The following is a 14,070-nucleotide window of genomic DNA, read 5'->3' on the forward strand; positions in this document are numbered from 1 at the left end:
CCAGCACCTGGGACTGCAGAAGTGCTCAAGCTGGCCAGAAGAGAAGTCTCACCCTCTGGGGAAGCACATGAAGACACAGGCCAGAGAGGACGCTGCACTGGGAAGACCCAGCCATGTTGGTGCCAAGTTTCCTTCCACGGGTTCATCATCCCTGTTCCCACTGGGAGCCAAGTTCAACCTTGCTTGGGGCACCTCTGAAGAGGCACACCAGTGACAGGATGGATAGCACAGTGACTGAACCATGGAGACACTAGCTTCCTTTGTTTCCCTTCTCTATTTTTGGTTTTGGTCTCTGTTTTTCCATCTGTAAGATTAGCCTCCTTTTCCCTTAGCTTTATCTCTGAGTTATTGGGTAGAAATAACCTCATAAATGCAAAACTTTTTTTCATCTACATCCTGCTCTTAAAAATATATAAAAAGAATATTCCCTGAACTCAAAAAAAAAAAAGAAATTGTGAAAGGTTTCTTTGTTCTATGTCATATAAGTGTATGAAGTCCATCAACTATAAACCCTCACCTTAATCTTCTTCATTCACCCTCTCCCCTCCCACTAGTACCCCCACACATGCTGTTCCTATTTTACAGTCCTGCCTGTCTTTCTTTATTAATATTTAAGTTGATGTTCAAAGGGATTTCTCTATGTACCCCGCTGTGAGTGTACTTTACTTTGGTCCGTTCAACCCCTTCCATTACTCTCCCTTTCCCCTTTACCTCCCACCAACCCCCTTTTCCAACAGCTTTCAATAGACTTCCTTATATCCTCTGTCTTCACAGATGTTGATGCTCTATCATTCTCTTTTCCCTTTTCCTCCAAGTTCCCTGGAGTAGTTCCACTATTATAAACATGTTCTACATATGAGTTTGTATATGATCGTGCTTGTTTTTGCGTATATGGTTATCTTTGTATTTATCTTCCACCTATGAAAGAAAACATGTGGCCTTTGTGTTTCTGAGCCTGGCTAAGTTCACTTACCATGATGTCCTCCAATTACATCCATTTACCTTCAAACCCCATGTCATTATTCCTTATGGCTGAGTAAACTCCACTGTGTATATACCACATCTTCTTGATCCATTCATCAGTTGTAGGGCATCAGGGTTGTGTCCATAGCGTGGCTATTGTGGATAGTGCTGTGATGAACATCGGGGTACAGGTGTCTCTATTGTATCCTGACTTCCTTCCTTTAGGTGGATGCCCAGAAGCTGCATCACTGGATATGGCAGTTTTTGTTTTTTGTTTTTCTATATATTTATTTATTTATTATTTTTTCTGGCAATTCTGTCTTTAGCTTTTTGAGGAATCTCCATACTGCTTTCTATAGTGTTTGTACTAATTTGCATTCTCACCAATAATATATAAGGGTTCCCGTTTCGCTTCATCCTCCTTTTTATTTATTATTTTTTTAATGGTGTGGTATTAACAAGAGTACTATCCCCAAATCATCGGGATTTCTGATTTTCGTAACAAAACTTCCAGCAGTCCTGAAGACTTCTGGGAAATCCTTCAATGGAAAGAGAAAGGAATGTCCCTTCTCTGGAAAGCTGCTGGGTTATTCCTATCTGTTTAAAGGAGCCACCTGTAGCAAAGTGAGAGGCCACCGCAGCTGAGAATCACAGGCCCTCTTCTAATCCTCTGCTAGTTCCCACCTGCAGAGATGGCACTTGCTAATTTTTTGGCCTTTTTTTCTATTCCCAGCTCTCATTCTCCTTTTTGGAGACTGTGCTCAACCCCCTAAATTTGATCTGTCGCCTTTCTCTTGGTTAAGCCATTTGTGGAAAGCTCACATTTGTGGAAAGCTTAGTCCTTTAATACAGTGTTTGTTATCTGTGCGTTTACTAAGTAGTCCTTTGTGTTTACTAGAATTCAACTTGGGCCTGTGGTATTTGCCACCTTACCTCGTATTCTACATCACTTTAATGATTGTAAAATTAAAAGTCTTATTCACAGCTCAAGTGGTAGAACTCCTGCCTAGCAAGTGGCAAGGCCCCGAGTTCAAACTCCAGGACCACCAAAAAAAAGTAATAAAGTAAAAAAGTTATAGTAGGATAAAGTTGATTATTGAAGAAAACATATGTTTTCAAAAGACCCCCATCTCTGAACTAACCAGAGTACAATGGAATGGACGTGTGGCATAAGTGGTAGAGCACCTGCTTTAAAGTAAAAAAGTTATAGTAGGATAAAGTTGATTATTGAAGAAAACATTTGTATAAAGATAGGACAACCTAAGCATACACAGTTTATAAGGCCTCCAGCAGTGCCCAGCAATGCCTAGGTCTTTCCATTCTCTCTGCACTCATTCACTGACTCACCCAGAGCAACTTCCAGTGATCCCAGCTCCAGTCATGGCAGGTGCCCTAGACAGGTGGCCCATTTTTTCAAACCTTTTATGCTGATTTTTACTGTGCATTTCAATGTTTAGATACACAGATATCAACTATTATGCTATATTTGTCTATAGTATTCAGTATGTAACACTCTGTTCTTGGCTTCTCAACCACCTGAGCCAATTTCCCTAACAACTCCTCTCCTATAGTCGGAGCGACAGGCTCTAGCACACAGCTTGCGTGCATAGGAAGCTCTTCCATCTATGTTGGTGGAAGTGCACGCTGTGAGGTTTGCACAGCAATAAAGTCACCCAGCAATGCATGTCTCAGAGTATGTCGGCAAGCAATGGCTGTACATGTCCTGTGGCTTCTATCTCTCTGGAAAACCCTGACTACTACAGATTTGGGCACCAGGAGTGATTCTAGGACAGAATTTTAAGAATGAGTTTCCGAGTTGGTTTTGTATTTCCTGAATTGGGTTTGAGATTTTTGGAATTGATTCTTTAACCCAATTAGCCTTTAAAATGCTAAGGACTTGCTGGATACTGGTGGCTCATGATGGCTCATGCCTGTAATCCTAGCTACTTGGGAGGCTGAAAATCAGGAGGATCGCGGTTCAAGACCAACCTGGGCAATTAGTTCAAAAGACCCCCATCTCTGAACTAACCAGAGTACAATGGAATGGACGTGTGGCATAAGTGGTAGAGCACCTGCTTTGCAAGCGTGAAGTCCTGAGTTCAAGCCTCAGGTCCATCAAAAAAAGAGCGAGAGGGTGGTGGAGTGGCTTAAGTGATAGAGCATCTGCCTAGCAAGCATGAGGTCCTGAGTTCAACCCTAGAACCACAAAAAAAAAAAAAAATTGAGAGAAAGAACAATAAAAGAGACCAGGAACTTAGAAACTCAGTATATGATACTTTCAAACATTTGTGGAAAACAAATGGTTTCCATAATAACATTGGTTGGTTGGTTCCATATTGCTAGGCAAAGTGATGAAAGAAAAGGGTGTGCTGGGAGGTTTGAACTTCCAGCCCAAGCAATGTGCATGTAACCTATGAGCTTCTAGTTGTGGCTTAAGGGAGAATTTTATGTCTTATAGTTATGGGGCTGAAATTTCGGAAAACACAAGTCCTCATCATAGGATTCACTGAACTATAACAGAAGTTGAACCCCCAGTCTTGCAGGGTGTCTATTGCTAAAAGTGAGGTACACAGTGTGACCAAAAGGGAGTGTAATACACTCCAATAGAACCCTTGAGTTTCCTTATTTGTCCTACCAGAAGTCTGTGGAATATGGTGGAAAGGGGTATGAATAGTGTGAGGTAGTGGTGAAAGGAACATAAAGTTGAATCAGGCCAGATTTATTGCTATGAGCCCACTGGGCAGAGATCCTGCTTTTGATACTAGGGCTCAGGGAGTTAGGAAGGGCTCTAATAATTTGATTGGTTGGCTGGAGGAAACAAGGATCAAAAGATGGCCAACCATGAGTGAGTTTGAAATGCTTGATCTCGTCTGGTTTCGCATAGAAAAGGGATTCAAAGGTTTGGAGAGATTGGAATGCTAGTGTAGATTTGTCACTTCAGAATACTACTTAAACTTGGTGCAGTGGCTCATGTTTATAATCCCAGCTACTCAGGAGGCAGAAACTGGCAGGATCACAGTTCAAGGTCAACTCACGCAAAAAGTAAGCAAGACCCCATCTCAACCAGTAAGCCAGGTGTGGTGGTATGCACCTGTCATCCCAGGGATGCAGGAGGCATAAATAGAAGGACTGTAGCCCAGGCCAGCCTGAACAAAAACAGAAGACCCTATTGGAAGAACAACTAAAGGAAAAAGGACTTGAGGTATGGCTCAAGTGGTAGAGCACCTGCCTAGAAAGTGCATGGTCCCAAGTTTAAACCTCAGTACTGCTGAAAATAAAAAATAAAGACTACTATTTATCCCAATCCAAGAGACGTGCCTTCCACCAACACTTTGAGAAATAGGTTGGTGGAGGGAGCACCAGTGGAACTGAAGTTACTCTTGGGACTTAAATGTGATGGGAGTAATTGAATCCCAGGAGGGTCAAGGGCCAAGTGGAGACACTCAAAGGCAAGGTGAGTTATGATAATAAACAGCAAAGTTAAAGATGCAATCAGAATAGTCTGCTCCTGTAGACCTAGGTATTGATATCGGCTCATTAATCATGGTGGTCTTAGAAGTGAAATAGGTAGGAGACCCACTAAATTCTTACTTGATCAGTATAAGCAGAACCCTTGACTAAAGACCTTCACTTAGTCCCTTGCCTCAGCCTTCCCCACCCATCTGGCCAGGACCCCCCCCCCACCAAATGCTTTGCCTTGACTGTTGCTGGGGCAGAAGGAAGGAGAAAGTGTAATTCATTTAGTTCCAGCAGTAGGTGTTTACTGAATGCTCAATGAGCCTAGAATATTCAGGAGTTGATGGAAATAGTCACATGAATTCCATGATCCTTGTCTCATGCCTTGGTTTTATGAAGAGAGCCGATGTTCAGTTTCTACCGAAGAATATACCCTCTCCTCCAAGGTGTAGATAACTCCCAGATACTTGTGGATACCTGCACACAGACAAATTTATACAAACCTAGGATGCTTGTAACAACAGTCTACATATCAGCCTTCCCATCACAGCGAAGTACCACCACGTCAGTGGCTCACACACAGGCATTTATTTCCTCACATTTCTGGGGACTGGAAACCCAAGGTTAAGGTCCCAGCAGGGTTGAACCCCTCTGAGGCCTCTCTCCTTGCCCTGGAGATTGTAACCCTCTTTTTGCTTTATCTTCACAAAGTCATCCTTTCTTGAGAACAAGCCCCTGGTATCACACTATATGTCCTAATGTCCTCTTCTGAGAGGGGCACCAGTCTAACTGAATTAGGGTCCACCAAATGGCTTCATTTTAACTTAAGGCCCTATCTCCAAATACAGTCACATTCTGAGGTAGTGGGCATTAAAGTTTCAACATATGAGCTTAGAGAGGAGACACTTAAGTTCATAACAATATGTAATGATAATAGCTGAAAACAGAGCCCACCTAAATGTGTAGTGATGGGATAGTTGTTAAACTCATTCAGCAAATCTATACTGTGTGCTTACATGGCCAGGTACTGGGTGCCGAGTCCCTGCCTGAGGCCTAGTGTGGTTGAGAGAGATAGGAGACAGTTGGAGAGGAGTCCACTGTGGTATTTATCAATGTTGTCACTGGATGCAGGTGCTACCTCCTTTAGTTACTGGCTCGGTGACTGTGGGCAAGTTATTTCACTTCCCTGTGCCTCAGTTTCCTCACCTGTAAAATGGAGCTAAACATAGTACTTACTTCATGGGCCTCTTTTGAGGATTAAACATTCGTAAAGCACTTAGAATAGTCATTAGCACATAGCAGTCTATGACTGGTAAAAATAAGTTTGCAAACATCCAGGTGATTCTGACATTGAACACAGGTTTTGCTGTAGATGGCAGTATTGGCCCCAGTGTTAACCCTCTCTCTGCATCTGTGCCCCATGCCACAAAACTGCCATTCCTCCACAAGTAGATAGATCTGCTTCATCGGCCCTTGGCTTCTGGCTCACCCACATGACATGCTGTCCCCCAATGGGATGTGAGCAGAAGTGACATCAGTAGAGGTTTGACTGTGCCACTAGCATGTGTTCCTTGTGCTTAGTTTGTCATCCTAAGCCATACCTGCTGATCCTACAGGAAGGATGGAGACATGAAAGTGGGGAGGGGTGGGGGGCCTGTTTCTCAAGCTCCCTCCCTTGCTGGAGCGAGGTTCTCTCTCTTGCTTCTTGGTTATTACTGGACCTGACTGGGCTTGACTGAGGGTCAACTGGAGATTTTAGAAAAGATATAGGATAGACAAAGAAATTTGGGGTCAGGCGTGTTCTACTCTCGGCTGCCTCGCAACCCTCATTGCTTCTTTTTCTCTATCTTGATTCCTTAAGGCCTTGCTCCTTGCAGTTCTTTAAAACCTTGCCTAAAACCTCTTTCCTTAGGCTCACTGTCCCATGCTTGTTCTTATCTTATCTTTAGCTTAATTGCTCTCAAAGTCCTTTGCCCCCAGGCTTGCACTGTCCCATCTCTCTTTAGCTCTCTTAAAGCCTCGGTGCTCAAACTTGTAGACAGCTGGGCCTACAACCTGCATCTGCATAACTCCTAAGGTCTCGGTTCTTAGACTTGCTCTGTGCACTGTCCCAGGTTCTCTTTGGCTTTTCTTCAGCTTTAGCTTTCCTAAGGCCTATGTATGAAGTTCTTTCTGAGCTTTGCTTTCTGATGCCGATGTTAAAGTTCTCCATGCAGGCTTCACTATCAACTCCCCTTTAGCATTTTCCCTTCAATAACCCTTTTCCCTCCCAAAAGCTCCCCACACCAAAAGACCCAAAGTAAAGCCCCAAAAGGCAAAAACCTCTCTTCCACCTTCAGGGGTCCCTTATAGCAGCAAACAGGGTGGAGCCACGGGAGGGGCGTGACATTGTAACAGGAGAAACCTGTGGTCCTGCTTCTCTGAACACAACTTAGGCGATGAAGCTGTTCTGCCTTTCCCTGTTTCGTGGCCAGGGGCTGTGCCTATCTCGGCCTACAGGTAAAAGCAATTAACTGCATCTCGCCTTGCTTGTGTCCAGTTCTCAAAGGCTTTAATCCGCTCCCCACAGAGACACAGGGTCCAGAGTTGCCCACACTGACCCACACACGCCTGAGTAAGAATGAAACGCTTCCTGTATTTTAGCCTGTGTCTTGGAGATTGGTGACTGCACAGCAATAATTGATTAGTGGAAGGTTAACGGAGGGTATTTAATGGCATGGGAAAATGTCCCCAATAAATTGTTAAGTGGTAGGAAAAAGCAGGTGATGAAACTTGTTGTACAGTAAGATCCTATTTTTATTTCAAATAAACGTGTGTGCTGCATTCCTGAGGGTATGGGGAACAAAACAGGTTGAAATGTGAACCAGCTGTTCAGGGTGATTTTTATTTGGTGTGTGGGGGTTGACTTCCCTGTGAGTCAAACAACCATGTGTCTCGAGAAGAGATCTAGATGGAGGGCAGCTGGGGGGACATGTGCCTGTTCCCCCATTCCAGCTTTGGTCTGAGGTCTTCCTTTGTTTTGCAGTGCTGGGGATTGAACCCAAGGCTGTGTACGTGCTAGGCAAGTGCTCTATCACTGAACTCCACCCCAGTCCCAGATTCTTTTGGGATGAATCTCCACCACAGTTGTACCCCAGTGGGGTTGGAGGTTGCACAGAGTGTCTGTGATTGGAGGAGTCTAGAAAACGATTTGTAAGACAGCTTACAAGGTGATCCAAGTTATTAAGATTCTTTGGGGCCATGTGAATAGGCCCCCTGGACTTGTAGCATTGAATTTAAATGGGTTTTGGACACATGCCAGGTCAGTGCTGAAATTCGAGGTTAGCGTTTAGGTTAACAGCAAAACAGGAGATGGACTGAGGAACAACCTTGAAATATCTGCTCTGCCTGCAGCGACGACTTCATTTTAGGCTACACTTCCTCCCAGAGGTGATCAGCCTTTGTAAATGGAGCCCAAGTGGATGGAGTGTGGTCCTCTGGCCAGAATGATCCTGTCCACCCTGGGCTCAGACTCCACACTGACCCTGGTCACCTGCCTCCCAGGTTTTGGCAGGGGAGACTGTTTGTTTCTTCCTTCTTTGATTTCAATCAATTTTATGAGGCCTAATTTATGAACAACAAAACTCATCATTTAAAAATGGATGTATTTGCATGGGTTTTAATCAATATATACACGCTTGTACCCACCACCCAAAAAAGGTTCCATTTTGTAGTTAATCCCACCCTTCGTTCCTGGGTGTGGGCAACCATCACAGATGTGCTTGCTCTGACTAAAGATGAGGTTTGCCTTTTCTAAAATGTCAAGCAACCACGTGTGGATTTGGGGAGTAAACGGAATCATACAGTAATTGACTTCTTTTGTTAGTGTAATGATTCTGAAAATCACTCGTTTCATGTATCCATAGTTCATTCCTTGTCATTTTTTGATAGACATTTGGGTATTTTCTACTGTGGGACTGTAATGCATAAATCTATTTTTTTAATGTCAATTGCATTTATTCAGGCTTCAACAGGCATTTGGGGGCTCACTAGTGAATGAATAATTTTTTCCTGAAAGTTGTTGTTGGCTATATTGGGGTTTGAACTCAAGGCCTCATGGTTGTTAGGGCAGGTGCTCTACCAGTTAAGCCACTTTCACAACCCAGAAACTTGTTTTTGCACTAAAGAAAAAAAAGTTCTCATTCTGGCAACATGGTATAAGTGGCAGAGCGCCTACCTAGCAAGCATAAGGCCATGAGATTAAACCCCAGTACCACCAAAGATGATAAAAGGTTAAAGAAAAAGAAAACTCTATGATCAAATTGATAGTTCAGTTGGCAGTCTGGCTCAAGTGGTAGAGCGCCTGCCTATCGGGCATGGAGGTCCTGAGTTCAAACCCCATGAGCACCAAATTGATAGTTCATTCAACCAATCATTCATGCAATTAGCTATCTGACCAATAAACCTTCACCTATCACCTGCTGTCACTATAGGAATGATTTAGCAATATTATTTATGGAGTGATTCATAAAAGGTTATCAAACTTAGACTACTATTGGCGATCTCATCCACTTCTCACCACAGTCCTGTAAGCACTGTCAGCTAACTTCAGGTGCTTTGAATTTTTGTTTCGTGTCACTTTGTTTTCTTAAGAGACAAAGTCTCAAGTGATCCTGCTGCGTTCGCTTGGACTTCACTGGCTAACAGGTACTTGTTCATTTGTTTGTTTGCTTGTGTGCTGAGAATGGAACCCAACGCCTCACACACGAAGTGCTTCAGCCCTGAGCTACACCCTCAGCCCTTCTCCGTGCTGTGTGAATATGATTAGGTTTTGTCAAGCAAAAATCTTCCATTCGACTCAAGCTTTTGCAGTCCTTAGCCTTCCCTCACCGTCTCCTCCACACCAGGTGCTGGGACTTGCTGAGGTTTTGTTGCATCTCTGCTTTAATCAGGTCTGCATGGTCGAGGCCATTGCTCTAGCTTTTGTGTTTATTACAGTGGAAGTGGTGCCCGGTCAACACTGGCAAGAGGGAAGAGAGGTCACGCTCCGAGTGTCCCTTGTGTCAGAGCAAGGTTGGTGTTCGCTCCAGGCATCCTCTGAGCACTTCATCTAACCCAACGGAGTCTCGGTGCTCTACAAGTCAAATAAAATAAGTAAATTCCCAGAAGCCAAGGACAGCTCTGGCCTTATTTGCCATGTGGAAATGTAATTCACTTTCTTTGAACTCCTCCTGAGTGCAGCACCAGGGACTCTGAAAAGAGAAAAGAGGATTAGGCAGAGAGGCAGACAGACAAAGAGACAGAATCCTGACTCTTAAGGACTTTAATTAGTATATGAGCCAAGAATAAACTGTGAGAACAGATAATGAAAAATTAAAACAGAGAGAAAATTAGCATTATTGAGCTTTTACCACATGCTAAACAATACACTAGTTAAGTGACTGTCAACCCTGGCTTCCATTAGAATCACCCAGGTCTTTTTAAATCTTAGATTGTGCTGGGCATGGTGGTGTATGCCTGTAATTTCAGCACATGGGAGGCTAAATTTGAGGCCAGCTTGGGCTACACAGTGAGACCTTGTCCCAAAAGAAAAAAAAAACAGAATTTGGCTGTCCAACAAGTTCTCAGGTGATATTGATGCTAACACTGCTGGTCCAGAGACTATACTTCGAGATCCCACTGAAATTTAATGTGCACTAGATACATGTATCATCTCACTTAAACACCAAATCCACTTTGAAGTCGGTTTCATTATCCTCATTGTTCACAGAAAGAAAGTAGAGTTCAGAGCTTGTCCTAGATCCGTGCTAGGGACTGGTGAAATCAAACTTTGAATTGAGGTAGGTCTGCCTCTCGCCCAAAGCCATTTTTTTTAATTATTTTATTTATTATAGTGCCATCTCTTTTTTTTTTTTTGCGGTACTGGGGCTTGAATTCAGGGCCTTCACATTGAGCCACTCCACCAGCCCTTTTGTAATGAGTATTTTTGAAAAAGGACCTTGAGAACTATTTGCCTTGGTTGGCTTCAAACCTCCATCCTCCAGTGCCAAACTAAAAGCTATGGTTTTCCCACTATTTCAAATTCTTTTGGATTTTTGTTTTTGCTTTGTTTTGTTTTTGGTAGTACTGGGGTCTGAACTCAGGGCCTCCCGCTTGCTAGGCAGGGACTCTACCACTTGAGTCATGCCCCCTAGCCCTTTCTCACTATTTCAGACATGCCCTGGAAAAGTGAACTAGAATATTCTCTGAACTGGTCAATATCAGAATCTCCAGGACTGGGGAGTAAACAACCATTAGTGATATCATTTAGGGCCTCGAACTTCTAAAATAATAGGATGGTTTGGAAAAGAACCAGAAAACAAGAGACAGTGACCCAGACTAAAACTTCCTGACTCTCTGAAGCTAACTAACCCAGAATACAAAAAAAAAAACAAAACCACAAACACCACCCCTGCTTTCTCCTTTCACAATGACAGACTGGTTTCAAATCAGATTTTTATCTGACTTTTCCATAAGCCTCCTGCCACATTGATTTCTGTATAAGAAACAAGGTATAAAGATGTCTTAAACCAAAGACTTCAATCTTAAGTCGATTTTCTCATATGAACAAAGAAATCTTGTCTTCCTGTTGAATTTTTGTCATCCAAAAGATTTTCATCCAGACATAAATTACCAATTTAAGAAACAAGAGAAAGCTGGGCGCAGGTGGCTCACACCTGTAATCCTAGCTACTCCGGAGGCAGAGATCAGGAGGATCTGTTTGAAGCCAGCCCTGGGCAAAATGGTTTGTGAGTTCCTATCTCAAAAATACCCAACACAAAAAAACAGGGCTGGTGGAGTGGCATGAGTTCAAACCCCAGTACCACCAAAAATAAATAACCCTAGCCTTTCCTCTCCCTTAGGTACTCGGGGAGGTGGAATACACTGTATGTTTGAAGACAAAATATACTAATGAAACCCACCAAACACTGACTAAGGGAGGGGGCAGGAAGAGGAATGGGGATATAGTGAAGGGAGAACTTATTCACAAGTGTGGAATTACCACAATGAAACTCCCTTATTATTATAAATGCATACCAACTCAAAATATAATAAAACTTTTTTTGGAACCACTCTTCCAACCCCTAACAAAACTATTTTATTGTATTTTTTTTTTCACCTTGAGCCATTCCAACCTTATTTTTGTGAAGGGTTTTTTGAGATAGGGTCTCATGGAACTATTAGCCTGGGCTGTCTTTGAACTGCGATCCTCCTGACCTCTGCCTCCTGAGTAGCTAGGATTACAGGCGTGAGCCACCGACACCCAGCTATTTTTGTCATCCAAAAGATTTTCACCAAGGTATTTTTTGTCTTTTCTTTTTTGGTGCTGGGATCAAACCCAGGGCCTCGCACATCCTAAGCAAGCGCTGTACCACCGAGCTACATCCCAGCCCTAAAACTATTTTAAAAAATAAATTCTACCCATAAGAAGAAAATAATATGTGTAAGTAGAATCAGGTCAAAAGGTTTTATCTTTTCAGTATTAACAAAGTAAGGAAAAACTATAATTTTCTGTTAAAAATGAGTCCTATTGGGACGGGGTGGGGGCAGCGGGGGAGAAATGACCCAAGCCTTGTATGCACATATGAATAATAAAACAATAAAAATAAATTTTAAAAAATGAGTCCTATTAACTTTTTCCATATGGAAAAAATTAAATAAATAAACCAGGCTGAGCTGAGAGTGTGGTTCAGTGGTAGAGCACTTGCCTGGGTTCAACCCCCAATATTACAAAGTCAATAAGTAAAAGTAAAATAAGCCAGGCATGCTTTAATTCCACCCTTCAGGAAGCTGAGACAGGAGGATTGAAAACTCAAGGTCAGCCTAGGCTGTATAGCCAGATTCTGTGTCAAAAATAAATAAGCATTTGAAAGGATACAATAAACTTAGCCTGTTTCACAATATCTCTGTGGATGAGGTTACAAAAAGATCCGAGTCACCAGAAAATATTAAAAAGGATCCTTGAAGCACATTATATGCATGAATGAAAATAGAATAATGGAACACATTTAAAAATTTAAAAGAAAAGTCGGGTGCTGGTGGCTCACGCCTGTAATCCTAGCTACTCAGGAGGCAGAGATCAGGAGGATCAAGCTTCAAAGGCAGCCTGGGCAAATAATTCGAGAGACCCTGTCTCGAAAAGCCCTTCACAAAAATAGGGCTAGTGGAATGGCTTAAGGTGAAGGCCCTGAGTTCAAGCCCCAGCACTACAAAAACAAAAAAAAAAGTGAAAGAAAAAGACAGAAGGGGATAAGAAAAAAGCAATAGGCTGATGGAGTGGCTCAAGATGTCAGGCATGAGGCCCTGAGTTCAAACCTCAGTACTTTTTGCAAATAAGGTCGGCACCTGGGTAGTACATCTTCAGGAATTGTAATCTATAGATTTCCCCCCATTTATTTATATTTTGTTTTTCAAGAAAACAAGTCACCTAATCTATAGGGCTTCCCACAATCCGGATTTTGCTAACTGCACCTCCATAGTGTTTAGCATTTTTTCTGTCCTCCCCATTTCCTGTAAACTGATGGTTGGATCTAGAAGTCTGATGGGGTTCACGATCAACTTTTTGGTCAGAATACTTCAGGATGGCTTTGCAGTCTCCTGCCAGCAGCACCTGTGAGAAGTAACCATTGACAGTCAATGCCATCCTATCATTCCTTCTTCATTTGCAAAGATCTTCTGTTAAGAGAACTCTCCCCTGATGAGCAATTTCTTTAGCAATGGCTGCCTGCAAAACAGGAGAGATGGACTGGGGACATAGTTCAAGTGGTAGAGCACTTGTCTAGTTAAGTGCGAAGTTCTGCGTTCAAACCCCAGTACCAAAAAAAAGACTGAAGAGAAGCCAGGAGTAGTGATACATGTCTATAATCTCAGCTACCTTTGAGAGCAGAGATCAGGAGGGTCACAGTTCCAGGCCAGCCCAGACACCACCACATCTCAACCAATAGCTGGATACTCTGGTTTCTCTTCAAATGGTATAAATCTTTCGCCTTTTTTTTCAACCAATAGCTGGGTGTGGTACCAAGTGCCTGTGATCCTAGCTACACAGGGGGTATAAGTAGGAGAATTGTAGTCCAAGAAGCCTAGGTTAAAAAAGCAAACAAAAAAAAAGAACCTGCCTGAAAAATAATTGAAGCAAAAAGGACTTGGGTAGAATGCCTGCCTAGCATGAGGCCCTGAGTTCAAATTCTAGTACCACCATCCTTTGACCTAAAAATTCTACTGCCAGCAATTAACTCCAGGGATGTGCAGAGGGACTTAGCAAGGAGTGCTCGTTGCCACATCTGTAATAAGAAAAGCCTGGAAACAGCCCAAGGGCTTGACCAACCAGAAGGAGGAGATAAACCCAGCGTGCACAATTGATGACCTTGGAGTGTTTGACTATTACAGAACACCTGGGGACATGGAGAGATATTCATGACACGTTGTTGGGTGAGGAAAGGCAAGTCTTTTTTAAAAAGGAATTTGGGCTGGGGTACATGTCAGTGGTAGAGCGCTTCCCTAACATGCAGGGGAAAAATGGAATTTATGCATGAGAAAAATGTCACAGTAGATATCCAAAATATTAACAGAGGTTGTTGCCTGTTTAAGTTTCTTTATTTTGGCTTTTCCTTTTTCTATAAGGAATCTCATATT

The 14,070-nt window shown here is 42.8% G+C and overlaps 1 long non-coding RNA gene across 1 annotated transcript in view; it reads right to left on the bottom strand.

Moving 5' to 3' along the window:
* Window positions 1-8,049: 8,049 nt before the first annotated feature.
* The window catches only part of LOC141418536 (uncharacterized), a 34,081-nt gene continuing 28,060 nt past the window's right edge, over window positions 8,050-14,070 (bottom strand). Inside the window, exon 2 of the long non-coding RNA XR_012443165.1 lies at window positions 8,050-9,650. This is a non-coding gene — a long non-coding RNA (uncharacterized lncRNA). The remainder of the gene's footprint in view (window positions 9,651-14,070) is intronic.

The sequence above is a fragment of the Castor canadensis genome, chromosome 17 (genome assembly GCF_047511655.1).
Source record: "Castor canadensis chromosome 17, mCasCan1.hap1v2, whole genome shotgun sequence".
Lineage (NCBI taxonomy): Eukaryota > Metazoa > Chordata > Mammalia > Rodentia > Castoridae > Castor > Castor canadensis.